Here is a 15,007-nt window from a genome sequence, read left to right on the forward strand (position 1 = left end):
GAAATTGCTTTGGAGTATATGTGTATGTTACTATCTTTCCAGAAAGGAAAAAAAGAAGAATTCATACTGTACTTCAGAGGATGAGTGGAATAAAATGAATACGCCAATAACTATATATATTTTCTCTATAAAGTGATATTTTCATGATATTTTTGGTACACAAACTCCATCTATATGTTATTTTTCCCATCTGCCCACCTTCCTTGTAAATGCCATTTTGCAGCACTTATTGAGGACAGAGTTAACTGATATTAATCTAAACCACGTAACATACCGGGCTGATGGGATACAGACTTTCACCTCTGACTAGGAGAGGGAACTTGGGGTCATGGTGGACAGCTCATTAAGAATGTCGACTTAATGTGCGGCAGCTGTGAAAAAGGCCAATTCCATGCTAGGGGTCATTAGGAAGGGGAATGAAAATAAAACTGAATATTATAATGCCCTAATACAAAAATATGGTGTGGCCACACTTGGAGTACTGTGTACAATGCTGGTCACCACATCTAAAAAAGGACATTGTAGAACTGGAAAAGGTGCAGAAGAAGGCAACCAAGATGATCAGGGGCCTAGAGCACTTTTCTTATGAGGCAAGGCTACAACACCTGGGGCTATTTGGTTTAGGGGGGAAAATGACTGCGGGGAGACATGATAGAGGTCTATGAAATCACACATGGTGTGGAGAAAGTGGATAGAGAGAAATTCTTCTCCCTCTCGCATAACACTACAACCAGGGTCATCCCATGAAACCTATTGCCAGGAAATTTAGGACCAACAAACAGAGGTACTCTTTCTCACAATGCATAATCAACTCCTCGAATTTTCTGCCACAAGATGTACTGACAGCCTACAACTTGGATGGCTTTAAGAGGGTTTTAGATAACTTCATGGAGAAGAGGTCTATCAACAGCTACTAGTCAGAGGGCTATAGGCCACCTCCAACCTCAAAGGCAGGATGCCTCTGAGTACCAGTTGTAGGGGAGTAACAGCAGGAGTGAGGGCATACCCTGCCTGTCGGCTTCCAGCAGCATCTGGTGGGCCACTGTGTGAAACAGGATGCTGGACTAGATGGGCTTTGGGCCTGATCCAGCAGGGCTGTTCTTATGTTCTTAAAAGAAATTCATAATAAAGATAAATCATTAAATCAGGGGGTTCTCAACCTGTGATACTCCAGATGTTGCTGAACAACCACTCCCACAATCCACAGCCACAATACATTGTAGTGGCGGATGATGGAAGTTCAGCAACATCTGGAGGTCCACAGGTTGGGAACCCCTGCACTAAATGAATGCAAACTGTGAGGTAAATACTTCATCTGTATATGAAAAATGGGAAATTTTGTTAAAGAATGGTATCATATATGTGAAATATTCATTCATATATGTGTATATGTGGAGAGGAGAGCTGGTCTTGTGGTAGCAAGCATGACTTGTCCCCATAGCTAAGCAGGGTCTGCCCTGGTTGCATATGAATGGGAGACTTGATGTGTGAGCACTGCAAGATACTCCTCTCTGGGGATGAAGCCGCTCTGGGAAGAGCAGAAGGTTTCAAGTTCCCTCCCTGGCCTCTCCAAATTGGGGCTGAGAGAGATTTCCACCTGCAACCTTGGAGAAGCCACTGCCAGTCTGTGAAGACAATACTGAGCTAGATAGACCAATGGTCTGACTCAGTATATGGCAGTTTCCTATGTTCCTATACGAGCCTCGGCTCTATATTGCTGAAGCTGCTGTGATGTCACAGAAGCCCTGAAGCTGCAATTGCTAGAACCATGACATCAGTTGTACTATTGTACTGATATTTGCTTTGGTTCACTTCACCAGCCCACCCCTAATATCCTTCCCCCAATTCCTTTACTTTACAGTGGCACAGTAGGCTCACACATTATGTTCAACACTGGTACGAGTGTACAGTGTATATAGGTGCAGATCTGTATACAGGTACAGTCACTCACATGATATGCTGAAGATAGCAGAATGACTTTACACTCCCTATCTGTACCATGCATTTGAAGGGCCTGTATCCAGGATCCCTGTTAAAATGAACACAGGTAGAATCATTCACTCATGCACTTGTACGGGTGTACAGACATCTGTACATTTGTACAGCATAATGTCTGAACTGGGCTAGTGCCTGTTTGAAAAGGCCTAACCAGAGGAGGATTTCAAATTATTTACTTGTAGTCTTGGGAAAGGCACAAGGTCTTCTGGGAATCCTAGGGGTTTTTTTAACAGGGCTGCAGCCATTGCACCTGTTCGGTTATCTATCAGCTGCAATTAGAGCATCTGGCCTTCCCTTTCCCACTTATCCTACTGAACATGAGAGTTGCCCCAACATGAAAATGTTTAAGTTTCAAAGGATCTCAAGGTTGTGTGGTGTATCTCATCTCTCTTTGTGCAGAGTAGTATTGAAGACAAATGTTCACTATGCAAAAATGGCCCATAGATGCCAAAAGATCGTGATCCTGGTACCTAAAAAATAAATGGGAAAATCCAGCATAAGTATATGATTCAGTGCTAAAATATATTCCTGTCAGGTGTTTAATCCTCTTCTCCACACTCAGCTGAGCAAGGGCTCATATGTTCTTTGTGATTCAGTGTCTCCAAAGACTGCTTGGAGTTCTACAGGGGTATCCTGGATTCTCTACACAAAAGGATAATTTGCTAGATTTTAAAGCATTGTGCCTCAAAGCACAGCAGATGGGTAAATCAGAAAGATGAGAAAGAAATCTCCAAAGAATGTATTTTTCATAAGGCACAGATGATTAAAATAAAAAAAGAGGAGTAAAGGTCTGCAGGGTAAGAGAAGGATGGCAAATAATCAGGCTAAACATCTGAATGTAAGGGAAGAAAGCATTTTGCTCTGATCTACCCTACATACCAGCACAGTTGCCCTGTACTCTGCCACGTGAATATCTCATGGAAAGACACTGGCCTGATTCCATCATCAAAAATCAGGGTAGAAGCTGGGCTACCCACATTTGCATTATCATGTGAACTCACAAAAATCCCTCCAGTCCAGTTCACTCAAAGCAGGGTAACCCACTTTTCTTGCCCTGCTCTTAACCAAGGTAGGAGGAGAGAAGAGCTGTCTTACCTTGATTTTTTGGTCATGTGAACCCACTTGGTTATTCTACTCTGCCACTGGGACTGAGCAGGCCTTCCCTCACATGGAAACAATAAAGAGTTCTGGCTATAGGGACTGCTATCCATGAACGTGCCACTCTGCGAGGCACACTCTATGAGTCGGAAGCTGGAGCAGTTTCAGCAGGGCTGGGTTGGCCTCCTGTTCCTTTGTAGCCTATCAAAGGGTGGCTGCTGATGTCATGAAGCTTTCCAGTCTGCTGGCAATGCAAAGTATGCTGGGGAAGCATGGAAGGCTCTTTTATGTGTAGATTACACCTATAGGAAAGTTCAAGAAATTAAATCTTTGTAATATAATTTTTTTATTAATGTGCTTGCAAACAGGAAATTTGTAAAAAGTTTACAATATGTAGGATTACAACTTCAAACATTATTAATTTCATTGAATAATGACCACATATGGTAAATCTGAATAACAGTACATCTGAATCTGAGAAAGAGCTTCTGCCTTTCTTGGCATGATATCATTTTGGAATCATTGATCTGTTTATTCTGTGTTAAATATCTGTTGAGAACAACAACAGTTAAAATAAGATGATTATATTCAGAACTTTTTATAAATATTTTTTTTAAAAATAAACTGCTCTTGTTTATAGGGAGAAGATTGCAAAGCCCCAGGACAGCCAGAGAGAAAGCCCAGTCCTAAATCGCCACCAAATGAACTGGTGGCAACTGTAACTGGACCTCTCCCGAAGATTGTAACAGGTGGCAGAGTTCATGACAAAGGAGGTTCTCTGTCAAATAGTCTGGACCCAAGCCATTAAGGGCTTTATAGGTAACTAGTGTTTTTTAGCCCGTTACAATAACGGGCGCTAGCGTTGCTGCCGCAGCTGCCACCACACCGGGCTGGACCCGCCATTGCTGACTCTGGGCTCTCCAGAGTGGTGACCCTCCCCATGATTAAGGGCCAAATCGGCCCATGTAAATGCCGATGTGGCCACCGCCGCCGCCCACCCGCCCTCCCAGCTGCCCGAGTCCTCCTTACCCCAGCCCGCCTCAGTGGGGGGATGAAAGTCCATAATTTGAGAGGAAGAGAGGAGCTCGCAAGCAGAGCTCCTCTCTCTGCAAAGCCTCTTCCTGAACTGGCGCTTTGGGTGCAAAGGACTCCTATTGCATCCTTTGCGTCCATAGCACCAGTTCGGGCAGAGCCTTTGCACAGAGAGGAGCTCTGTTTGCGAGCTCCACTCTCCCTCTCAAATTTTGGACTTTCATCCCCCCACTGACGCGGGCCGGGGTAAGGAGGACTCGGGCAGCTGGGAGGGCGGGCGGGTGGTGGCCACGGCAGCATTTTTTTAAATGTGATTGGGACAACGACTGGGCTAGAGCCCCAAAGTCTCCCCCCCTCCCAGCTTCGGGGCTCACCGCATCCTCTGGCTCCTCCTCAGGCAAGGGCCCCAAAGTCTCCCACCTGCCCAGCTTCGGCGGCGGCGCCAGGCCTCGGCGGCGGCTCCTCCGCCCCCTCGGCCGGCTTCCCTGACACCTCTCGCCCCTTCTTGCCGCCTCTTGCCCCGCGGGGCTTGCCGCGTCCTCTGGCTCCTCCTCATCCCCTCTCCTCCTCCATCCCCGCTCCCCATGGCTCCGCCGCTTCTCCGGATTTTTTGCAGTGGCCGCTTCTGGCCACCCAACATGGTGGCTGGTGCTGGCGGTCGTGTCTCCCTCGGCGCGTTCTGGGAGGCACGGAACTCTCCGCACATGCCCAGAACGGCCCAGGGAGGCACGGACACACGCCTTGGTGTCCAGGGACGGACACCAAGGCTTTTATTAGAGAGGATAACCAGCACTTTGTATTTCACCCGCAAACATATAGGCAGCCAGTGCATTTCTTTTAAAACCAGTGTTATGTGGTCCCTTCATTTTGTCCCAAAGACCCATCTGGCTGCCGCATTTTGTACCAATTGTAGTTCCCAACTGTTCCAACAGTTATTCCTCATCAATCCTGAGTATTTTTCAAACTTTAATGGAGACTACTAGACCTGTCTCAGAGATACCCCTAGTAAAAAATAACATAACTAGGAAGAGCCAGTCAAGGTTTGATAAGGAGTGCCCAAATGAAAAGAAACTCATTCACCAACTGACAAGATTAAAATCAAAATTTAACCCATAGAATTTAGAAGGATTTTTGAAATCTACAAAAGGAGTACAAACTACATACAAAGACTTAAAATGCTGCATTCCAAAGTCAGCTCTGGGAACATTTAGCACTGGCTATTGAACTTAAAAGATCAGGCAGGATCCTAGAAAATAGTAAATTGTGGCATGAGGCCTAATTGTATCAACAATGCCCCAAATGTTTCACAGAATAAGTGGATGTCCAACTTCCACTCTGTTTTTAATACAAGTCCCTCAATACACATGTATTCAAACTCTCCCTTGAATTAGACCATTTGTACAATTGGCTGCCAGTCCCAGAAGCTGCTGATGTTTTATCATCACAATTGAAGGGAAAGGCACCAGGAAGTTATCCAGACATGGCTTCATGCCACGGGGTATCCAGAGAGCAAACCTGCTTCACAGCAGATTCTCAGGTGTTTAATTTGGGGGATTAAATGCACTGTTCACATAGGGTTGGCTCCTCTCCTCATTCCCTGCAGATCTTTTTCCTGTGTGCGTTACCATAGCTTGTGCTGGGTTCTTTCTCCAACCAATCACATCCCAGAGGAGGAGATGTGAGACCTCTTTTGTTTGTTAGTTTGACAGCCGGTGTTCCGCAAGATTGACTAGTCAAAACAACAGGATGCTGTTCTCCAGCAGGTGGTGCTCCTCTACTCCTTTAACTTGACTGCTTGGTTAAGCATTCATGAGCCCTGATTTGTTCACTAGCTCACATTATGGATTTAGTGAGTAGCGCTGGAATGCCTGCTGCTTTGAAATTGACATGCTGCTGATATAGCTGTGTTCTGTGAGGCCAGAATGACTACTCAGAGCAATGGGGCATGATTCTCTTTCTCCCTATTTTTCACCCATCAATTCTGTTGATTTCTGTACTTTCTGGGTTAAGAACATAAGAACAGCCCTGCTGGATCAGGCCCAAGGAAGCCCATCTAGAACAGCATCATGTTTCACACAGTGGCCCACGAGAAGCCGCTGGAAGCCCACAGGCAGGAGTTGAGGGCATGCCCTCTCTCCTGCTGTTCCTCCCCTGCAACTGGTACTCAGAGGCATCCTGCCTTTGAGGCTGGAGATAGGAATTTCTGCCCATGGCTCCATTAGCCTTTGATTCCTGTTGCTAATGCCCTCTTTCGAATGTGGACTCCCCTCCCACTTAGCCCTATGACATTGCTGAACTACAACTATAACACTCCCTGATTTAGGGAGGGGAAAGGGCACAACCCACCTCAGTTCCCCAGCCCTTTTTGGGGGGATTGGAACATATCTGTTTAGATAAGCCCAGGGTGCTGCAAAATTGGGTGCAGAGACAAGGGAGTCCTGCATTATGGTTGTACAGCAGTGGGCTCAGGAGGAGTATCTTGAGGAGACTGAGAAGAGAGTTTGCATATAACCCCTTTATCATACTGCCCCCTCCGCCCGCCGGTTTGTTTCCATGCCACAGGAAAGAAGCAGACCTAGCTGCTTCTCTTATCAGAGAGAATTGTATTTGCTCCCCTCATCATGAGGACCACTGGGCTCATGGGCAAGCCCGGTGGTTCAATGGTGGCTAGCCCACCAAAGTAGCCCTCCTCTAAAATGAGTTTAGTGGAGCAAGCACTCTGTTAATCCTTCCCCCCACCTCAATCATGAGACACCATGGTGAGGCTCCGTGCCATGATGACCTGCGAGTAGACCCCCAACTGGGAGGCTGCAGCAAGCCTCCTGGCATTGGGGCTCCCCCCCCCACCAGAATGCCCCAAGCACTCACACAAATGGCCCCCGGTCCCCACCGTCCCTACTGGTTCCAAGATGGAGCAGGTAATTGTGTGGGTGGCCAATCTGGCTGCCTGGCGGGGGGAATGCTTGTGTGCGGGGAGAACAGATCAAGCCCACTCTCCCCACACTGCCCGTGAAGAGAGCCTCAGTGATTCAAACAAAAGACTAGAGAAGAATCTCATCCAAAGGTTTGCAAGTTGCTTTCTTTGCTTCCTGTGAGCTGGAAGAAGCTTTAGAATGCTAGAAAAGAGATTTGTCATCTCAAGTAGCTTCTGCTCCGAGTCCTAGGTGGTAATGAAAGGCCTCTGAGAAGCACAAGAGGTCAACAGCTCACATTATGTCATAGTACTGGCAACATGAATGAGCCACTGTTTTGTGTTCTAGCACTAGCAGAGTAGAGTCTGACATTTTAAGGAAAATCATTATAGACAGATGCCTTACAAAATAATAGTGGTTTGGGGGAAGGAATCTAATTTAACCACTCCTCCTGGCAGTTTGGGACTGCAGCTGGGAGAAGAACACAGCTTTTTGCTGGGCTGATAATTTAACTACGGAGTACTTACAACTAAAAGGAAAGAAGCAAATCATTACTCGCATATACTCTGCATATTACAGACATGCATAATTAATTTTGGAATTAATGCTTTAAACCTTAAGAATGTTGAGACCTGTAATTGGCACAAATTGTTTAGATATGTGTAATATTTGTTTAGCAAGCAATCTATACCAAGTTAATTAGATGGTATGCTTAATATCTAATTTCCTTTAGTTGTGTGGCTAAATGTTAATTAAATTGCTAAACATTCCTCACAAGTGCAATGCAATAATAGGAACAGAGTTGCACATTCATTGGTTCTGCAGATTTGAATTAATTACATGGCAAGTAGATTTATCTTTTATATACTTATACCTCAATAGGTGCTCTTCCAACAATCAATTGGGATTTAATTTCCCTTCAACTGCTTTATTAATTCTCAATTAAATATGCTTGGTACTGTAGCAGTTCATACTAGCAGTTTCTCTAATTACAGATAGATTTTTGCAAAATTGAAAAATTGGATCAGAAGAGGTATGAAGGATATCAAGGCCAAATTTCCTGCATTGATAGACAACCCCTGAACAAATCAACCTATTTACTGCAAATGGTACGTGTTTCTTTGCTCTTAAATCTTGCTCTATATTAGGAGGTTTGGAGCAAATAGCATGTTGTGAAAAATAAAATAATTAGAATAAATCCCTCACTTATTAACAGTAATCACCAAACCCCTATGCAAGCAGAAAGACCTCATTCAGCTTCTGAAATATGCTTAGGCTAGGAATCTAGAAATCTCCATGAACAGTGCAGAAAGTATTCACTCTTTGCTTCAAAATAGGGAGGAGAGTGGGTATTGTGGTAGCAAGCATGACTTGTCCCCTTAGCTAAGCAAGGTCTGCCCTGGTTGCATATGAATGGGAGATGACATGTGTGAGCACTCTAAGATCTTCCCCCTTAGGGGATGGGGCTGCTCTGGGAAGAATATCTGCTGGCTTGCATGCCCATATTGTAGAATCCAAGGGAAAGAGTTGTGCTATGCAAGGACAAGGCAGTGAGAGCAGTCAGGAATATTGATAGTTTAATGAAATAGGTCTTATATACAGAGAGGTAGGTGCAGACTGCTTTTCAGGGCTCTTGCTACTGGCTGGCTGTTAGCCCCACCTCTACTCCAGGACTGAAATACAAGTCACTAAAGCCCCATTCAAAAGCTGGCCTGGATCAAGGAATGGATTAACCAAAACCACCACAAACATCATGTAGCCATTTCAGATGGCTAGCTGCCTATCTGTTTAGAAGCAAAAAAAAGACACCCAAAAGTAAGTATTTTTGAAATATTCGGGGGATTCCTTAGTTAGGCAGGAACCTGATGTAGACTGACCATGTCCAGTGGCCTCCAACAGCCATGGGTTGTTTGAAGGTGTCAGCTGGAGAAAAAAAACAACAGGAGACCAAAGAGGATGTGGAAACTTTGCTTGAGTCTTTAACAACGAATGGTATCTTGGAGATGAATAATTCAATTGGGGAGATGCAACATTTCATTACAGGTACCACTTGTTATTAAAAATTCCATAGAACCATTTCCCAGGTGAGACTGAGAGGATACAATAATCTGATGATTCATTTATCTTGACCAAAAGTAATATGTGAAATGTTTTTAGAGAGTTGGGATGCAGGGGTGTGTGTGTGTGTGTGTGTGCACGCGCGCACGCGCGCACACACACACACACACACACACACATGTGCACAGTGATCTGAAATTCCCTTCTGGAAAATAATGGGCTGACCAAACATTTGGAAATATACATAAATATATTAGGAACCTAGGAAGCTGCCTTTACCCCGAGTCAGACCATTGGTCCATCTGGCTCAGTATTGTCTACACAGACTGGCAGTGGTTTCTCCAAGGTTGCAGGCAGGAGTCTCTCTCAGCCCTATCTTGGAGATGCTGCCTGGGAGGGAACTTGGGAACTTCTGCATGCAAGCATGTGAATGCTGCTCCCAGAGCATCCCCATCCCCTAAGGGGAATATCTTACAGTATTTGTACTTCAATGTGGCATGTCCACTATGTTAAATATTTATGAAGTGATGATTATATCAAAGACATCTGAGCTGCTGTTTTCAAGTACAAGAGATGGTGGTGTGTCACCCCCCCCCCCAATAATTAATCTGTGATTATCTAAATAACAATAGAGTTCTTTCCTTATAGACTGTAAGCAATGATTATACCCTTTAATAAGCACGCTACTAGACTGAACAAGCAAGGATATCAAATTAATGCAATGTGCTTGATTGCACAGCTGAAGATGTATCGGATTTAATAAAGCCTTCAGCGCCAGATGCTTATCTTGAGTATAAGATGGTATTTTCTTTGCAACAAATTACCACATTTTTGTTTTTGGTAGGTGAGTGCTTGTCCATGTCATTTTTTTTTTTAATGCTGTCATCTACCTTTCTAACATTGCAGATTAAAGATACAAGTATGTGTTTTTGCAACAAAGATTGTGAGCATTGTACATTAATAAGGTAGGTTTCTTATTGCCTGCTTTGATCTGATGGGCTATTGCAATTAGTATGTGGGCTTTCAAAATTCCTCATTTACTGTACGGAATGTGCTCTGTCCTCAGGGTGAATGGTGCAAAATAATAGCCTCAAAGGAACATAGGAAGCTGCCATATACAGAGTCAGACCGTTGGTCTATCTAGCTTGGTATTGTCTACACAGACTGGCAGTGGCTTCTCCAAGGTTGCAGGCAGGAATCTCTCTCAGCCCTATCTTGGAGAAACCAGAGAAGGAACTTGAAAACTTCTGCTCTTCCCAGAGTGGCTCCATCCCCTGAGGGGAATATCGGTCAGTGCTCACACTTCTAGTCTCCCATCCATATACAACTAGGGTGGACCCTGCTTAGCTAAGGGGACAAGTCTTGCTTGCTACCACAAGACCAGCTCTCCTCTCCTATTATTCAATCTGCTTGCTTGGTCATGGGTCACCACCAAATGAGCTGGCGGCAGGTTTATGACAAAGGAGGCGCTAACTTGAATAGGAACATAGGAATATAGATAAGTTGCCATATACTGAGTCAGACCATTGGTCCATCTAGACTGGCAGCAGCTTCTCCAGGGTTGCAGGCAGGAATCTCCTATCTTGGAGAAGCCAGGGAGGGAACTTGAAAATGTCTGCTCTTCCCAACTCTCCTCTTCCTTTGCTTACCTGATTATTCTTTCTTGCACTCTGAAGTTTAAGGGGGTTTGCCATTTTTGAATCTTAATACATTCATGGTGAACGCTATAGAAGTTGAAGGTAATTTCTACACAGTGGGAACTTGAGACAAACTTGAAGCCACCCAGAGGGGTGTGTGTCTCAAACTGGTGTTTCTCATAGTCAGGCTACAGCATAGGTTTTGGGTCAGAAGCTTTAGTCCCAGCAATTTCCTAGAATTATTGGTGGGACTGGAGTGTTGGCACCCCTGCCATTCAGGGATGAAAGCAGCACTGAAATTTGAAGGGAAGGGGTGATTACCAAGAGTGACTGCAGAAGGCCTCTCTGTCACTATAATGGTAAACCCAGAGCCCATTCTAGTCCTGTCCTACCCAGGTCGGGCTGGCCATGTGAAGCCCAAGGATGGCTCCCCCCATCCCCTGGGTAAGCCTATCCAGGCTTAAAGTGAAGCAGGAGGACAAGAAAAAGTGCCTCCTACCTCACTTGCTGCTCATCTAGAGCTTTGAGCTGCCAGCTAGGGATATGCAGACAGGTTCAACGTCGAAGGTTTTTGATGTTGAACCAGTTTGGTTTGACTGCTTGGGGTCGAAACGAACCATACCCTATTCGGTCTGACCTCAGACTGAACCCCACTGGAGGTTTGCAAGTTGTTTATTTTATTTTATTTCTCAAACTTACCTCCTCCATGGGAGTTTTCCAAGGCGGCGGGGGGGGGGTGTTCCGTGGAGGTTCCCCCTCCCCCCAGTGGCCTCCCTTAGTCCATGAAGTGTTCTTCAGCTGGTTTTCAGCCTTTCCCCCAGCACAGCGGCCATTTTGGAGGCTGCTGCACTGCACAATGGGTCTCTGCATGGACTGGCATGACCTAAAACTTTTTAAAAAAGATTTTAAAGAATAAAAAGCTTGTGAACCCTCCCTGGACCGAACCGAGGTGGGGATGGAGGCGGGGACGGATCGAACTGGCCCGATCCGGTTCAGGTTCAGTTTGGACTCGGACCGAACCAGACCAGCTGGTTCCGTGCACACCCCTACTGATGGCCAAGGAGTGGCCAAGCAGCACAGAGCTTCTCCCATGCACTGCACTGCTCACGTGGTGCATTGTGGGATACCTGGCAGCCCTGGCTTCCTTCTCCCCTCCCAATTCCCACTTGTCTTGCTGCCACGCCCGGCATGTGGGCACATGGGCAGCGGAGCCTTGATTGAGCTCTGGTCATCTGCGGGAAGGAAGGTAGGCTCCTTTCTTCACCCCCCCCCAGCCCACCCCCTCGTGGTTGTGTGAATGACTGTATACTCTTTGCACAGCAGTGGTCAGCAGCAGCAAAAGTGGTGTTTATTTCCTTGCCATGACCTTTTCCTTCCCAAAATGCAGTGGGGGAAAGGGTAGCATTATGACCTGTGAAGCTTTGAGACTGAGTGGGGATTTGAACCCAAGCCTTGCCATTTGAATTCCTTTTAAGAACAGAACCATTTGCATGCTTATGGCTCAGCTACATAAATGTACAGCCACTGATATTTAACATTATTACCATTGGAACCTTATTCAATTTCTATTTAATTTAATATCGAATAGTCTGTAGGGAAATTGAGTGCCCTGTCCTGCACCAATCAGAAGCAGTTCCAGGCAAAAGATTTATAATGTTTTGCTCACTGTGTTTTCCATCCTTCTTTTGAAAAGGTAACATTATGACTTGCAAAAGCAAAGATCATTTTAAAACTCCGACAGCTGTTTTTCACATAGACGTGTAGCACTAACCCTTCTGCTCACCTTTTCACACTTCCCTGCCAGCAGCTGACATTTATTATCTGCAGTAAGAAAGAGATTACCCGTAACCTTGCTTTTACAGTGATTAATGTTTGGGGTAGCCATTGTTATACAGGGCAGGAAAACATGCATATTAGTTGCTTAATAAAACATTCTCTCTGCAGGGTGAAATGAAATGCCCCATGTTTGATCAAAAGGGGCGATAAAATCCAGCATTTGCCTTTATAATCATAGCAATGTTTTATATACAGTAATAGCACACAATAATACATTATACACCCCCCTCCAACCCCAAATATTGATTCAATACAGGAGAGCTGGTCTTGTGGTAGCAAGCATGACGTGTCCCCTTTGCTAAGCAGGGTCTGCCCTGGTTGCATATGAATGGGAGACTAGATGCATGAGAACGGTAAGATATTCCCTTTAGGGGATGGAGCCACTCTGGGAAGAGCAGAAGGTTCCAAGTTCCCTCCCTGGCTTCTCCAAGTTGGGCTGAGAGAGACTCTTGCCAGCAACCTTGGAGAAGCCTCTGCCAGTCTGTGAAGACGATACTGAGCTTGATAGACTAATGATCTGACTTGGTATATGGCAGCTTCCTATGTTTCCTTTGTCCCCAAATTAAAAACAGGTTCCATTCCAAAGTTCATTTGTAAGTCAGATGTTCATTACTTGGAACACATATAGTTCCCAAGAGCAATGACTTGTTTGCTAGTGCCGGTTGGCGTTTGTAAGTTGGGGACTTTATTAATGTATGGAGCTTTGTTTGCAAGTACAGACGTTTGTAAGTCAGGTGCTTGTAATTCTAGGAGTGCCTGTGGTATGAAGATGAATCCAGGATCTACACTGCCCCCCCCCCCAGTAGTTTTTAGGCAACACTCAATTCTAGACTCACCAGTGGCTTTTATATATCACAGCAGAGAGTTAAAGAGCTGTGATATATAAATCACAGGTCCACTGAGTCCAGCACCCAGTTGCCAAACAGTAGCCAGATGGATCTGGGCAATGCACAGTGAAATGCACAGTGCACAGTGAAATGAACCCCTTTGCCCAGGGTTGATCCCTATGCTCAACAGAGACATACAGGGAGGTTCCATTCCTTATACTCTGGAAGGCTGAAATGCTGCCCCTGATGTCTCGGTAGTTTCCCCACATGGGGCTAACTGCATCTTTGGAGGAGCAGTTCAGAAGGGGACAAGGGACCAGAGGGGGTGAATACTCCTTTTCCCAGTTGCCCTGATCATAAGTATTAAAGGAGAACAAACTGACCTGGCATCTGCTCCACTAATTTTCCCTCGGCAGCCGCTTTCCCCCCAACCACTGGCTGGCCCATCACCCGCCGCTTCTCCTCAGCCTGCCAGTGGCCACTTTTCCTCAGCCCACTGGCTGCCACTTTTCCTCAGCCTGCCAGCCAACCTGCCAGCAGCCGCTTCTCCTCAGCCCGCCATCCAGCCCGGTTCTCTTTGGCCCAATGACGGCTGCTTCTCCTCAGTTCACAGGCCAGCCCGGAATCAGCCAGTTCTCCTCAGCCTGTCAGCCGACCCTCCAGCAGCCGCTTCTCCTCGACCGGACAAGCGGCAGCTGCTCCTTCTTGGCCTTCCAGCCGACCAGGCAACACCCACTTCTCCTCGGCCCGTCGGCTGGCCTGGCAGCCACCGGTTCTCCTTGGCCGGCCTGTCAGCAGCTGATTCTCCTTGGCTGGCCTGGCAGGGGCTGCTTCTCCTCCACTGGCCAGCCACCCATCCCCGTCTCTAATTGGCAGCTCGATTGTGCACTCTCGCGAGAGCTGCCACACATGGGATTAGCAACTGGTACGTTTATGAGAATTATATATAGAGATTATTGGCAGGACTAATCAGATGTCTCCCGTGCCTTGCATAGCTTGGGACCTCACAGAACCCTTCAGGATCACCAAAAAGTTCATAATAATTATCTGAGGCCCCAACTCAAATTGCATTCACTGGCAGCATGGGAATGTCTGCAATAGGGCTTCTGGCCCTACCATGAAGATGACATGAGACTCCGTCATCCTCCCCACATCAGAACCACCCCTCTCCCTCTCAGAAATGTGAGCGACACTGGTATGGAGAAGAATCACAGTGTGAGTTGCAGCAACATGGCCTGAGATGTCTCACTCCCCTTGAAAACAGGAAGTTCATCCCAGAGGGAAAGCTACTTAATAGTCAACATATGTCATGTAATGGTCAAGGTATTTACATTAAAGGTCATCCTTTTTTTTTTTCTGCACAAGAATCACCTTCTCGGGATTAATGTGCTGCATTATTTATTTTTTTATTTATATATTCAATTTTTATACCACCCTTACAAAATTGGCTCAGGGTGGTTAGGGTTAGGGTTAGCAGTAACATTTAGAAGAGTAACTACAAACTAACCTTGGTTACATTTGTATTCTGAAATTCTGCACATTCTCTCTCTCTCTCTCTCTCTCTCTCTCTCTCTCTCTCTCTCTCTCTCTCTCTCTCTCTCTCAGTACA

At 45.8% G+C, this 15,007-nt stretch overlaps 1 long non-coding RNA gene across 1 annotated transcript in view; it reads left to right on the forward strand.

Moving 5' to 3' along the window:
• LOC128334598 (uncharacterized) overlaps positions 1-14,759 on the forward strand; it is a 32,900-nt gene extending 18,141 nt beyond the window's left edge. The window contains exons 3-6 of the long non-coding RNA XR_008311337.1: positions 3,737-3,915; positions 8,036-8,149; positions 10,005-10,063; positions 14,394-14,759. This is a non-coding gene — a long non-coding RNA (uncharacterized LOC128334598). The remainder of the gene's footprint in view (positions 1-3,736; positions 3,916-8,035; positions 8,150-10,004; positions 10,064-14,393) is intronic.
• Positions 14,760-15,007: the final 248 nt, after the last annotated feature.

This window comes from Hemicordylus capensis, chromosome 9, assembly GCF_027244095.1.
Source record: "Hemicordylus capensis ecotype Gifberg chromosome 9, rHemCap1.1.pri, whole genome shotgun sequence".
NCBI classification, from domain to species: Eukaryota; Metazoa; Chordata; class Lepidosauria; order Squamata; family Cordylidae; genus Hemicordylus; species Hemicordylus capensis.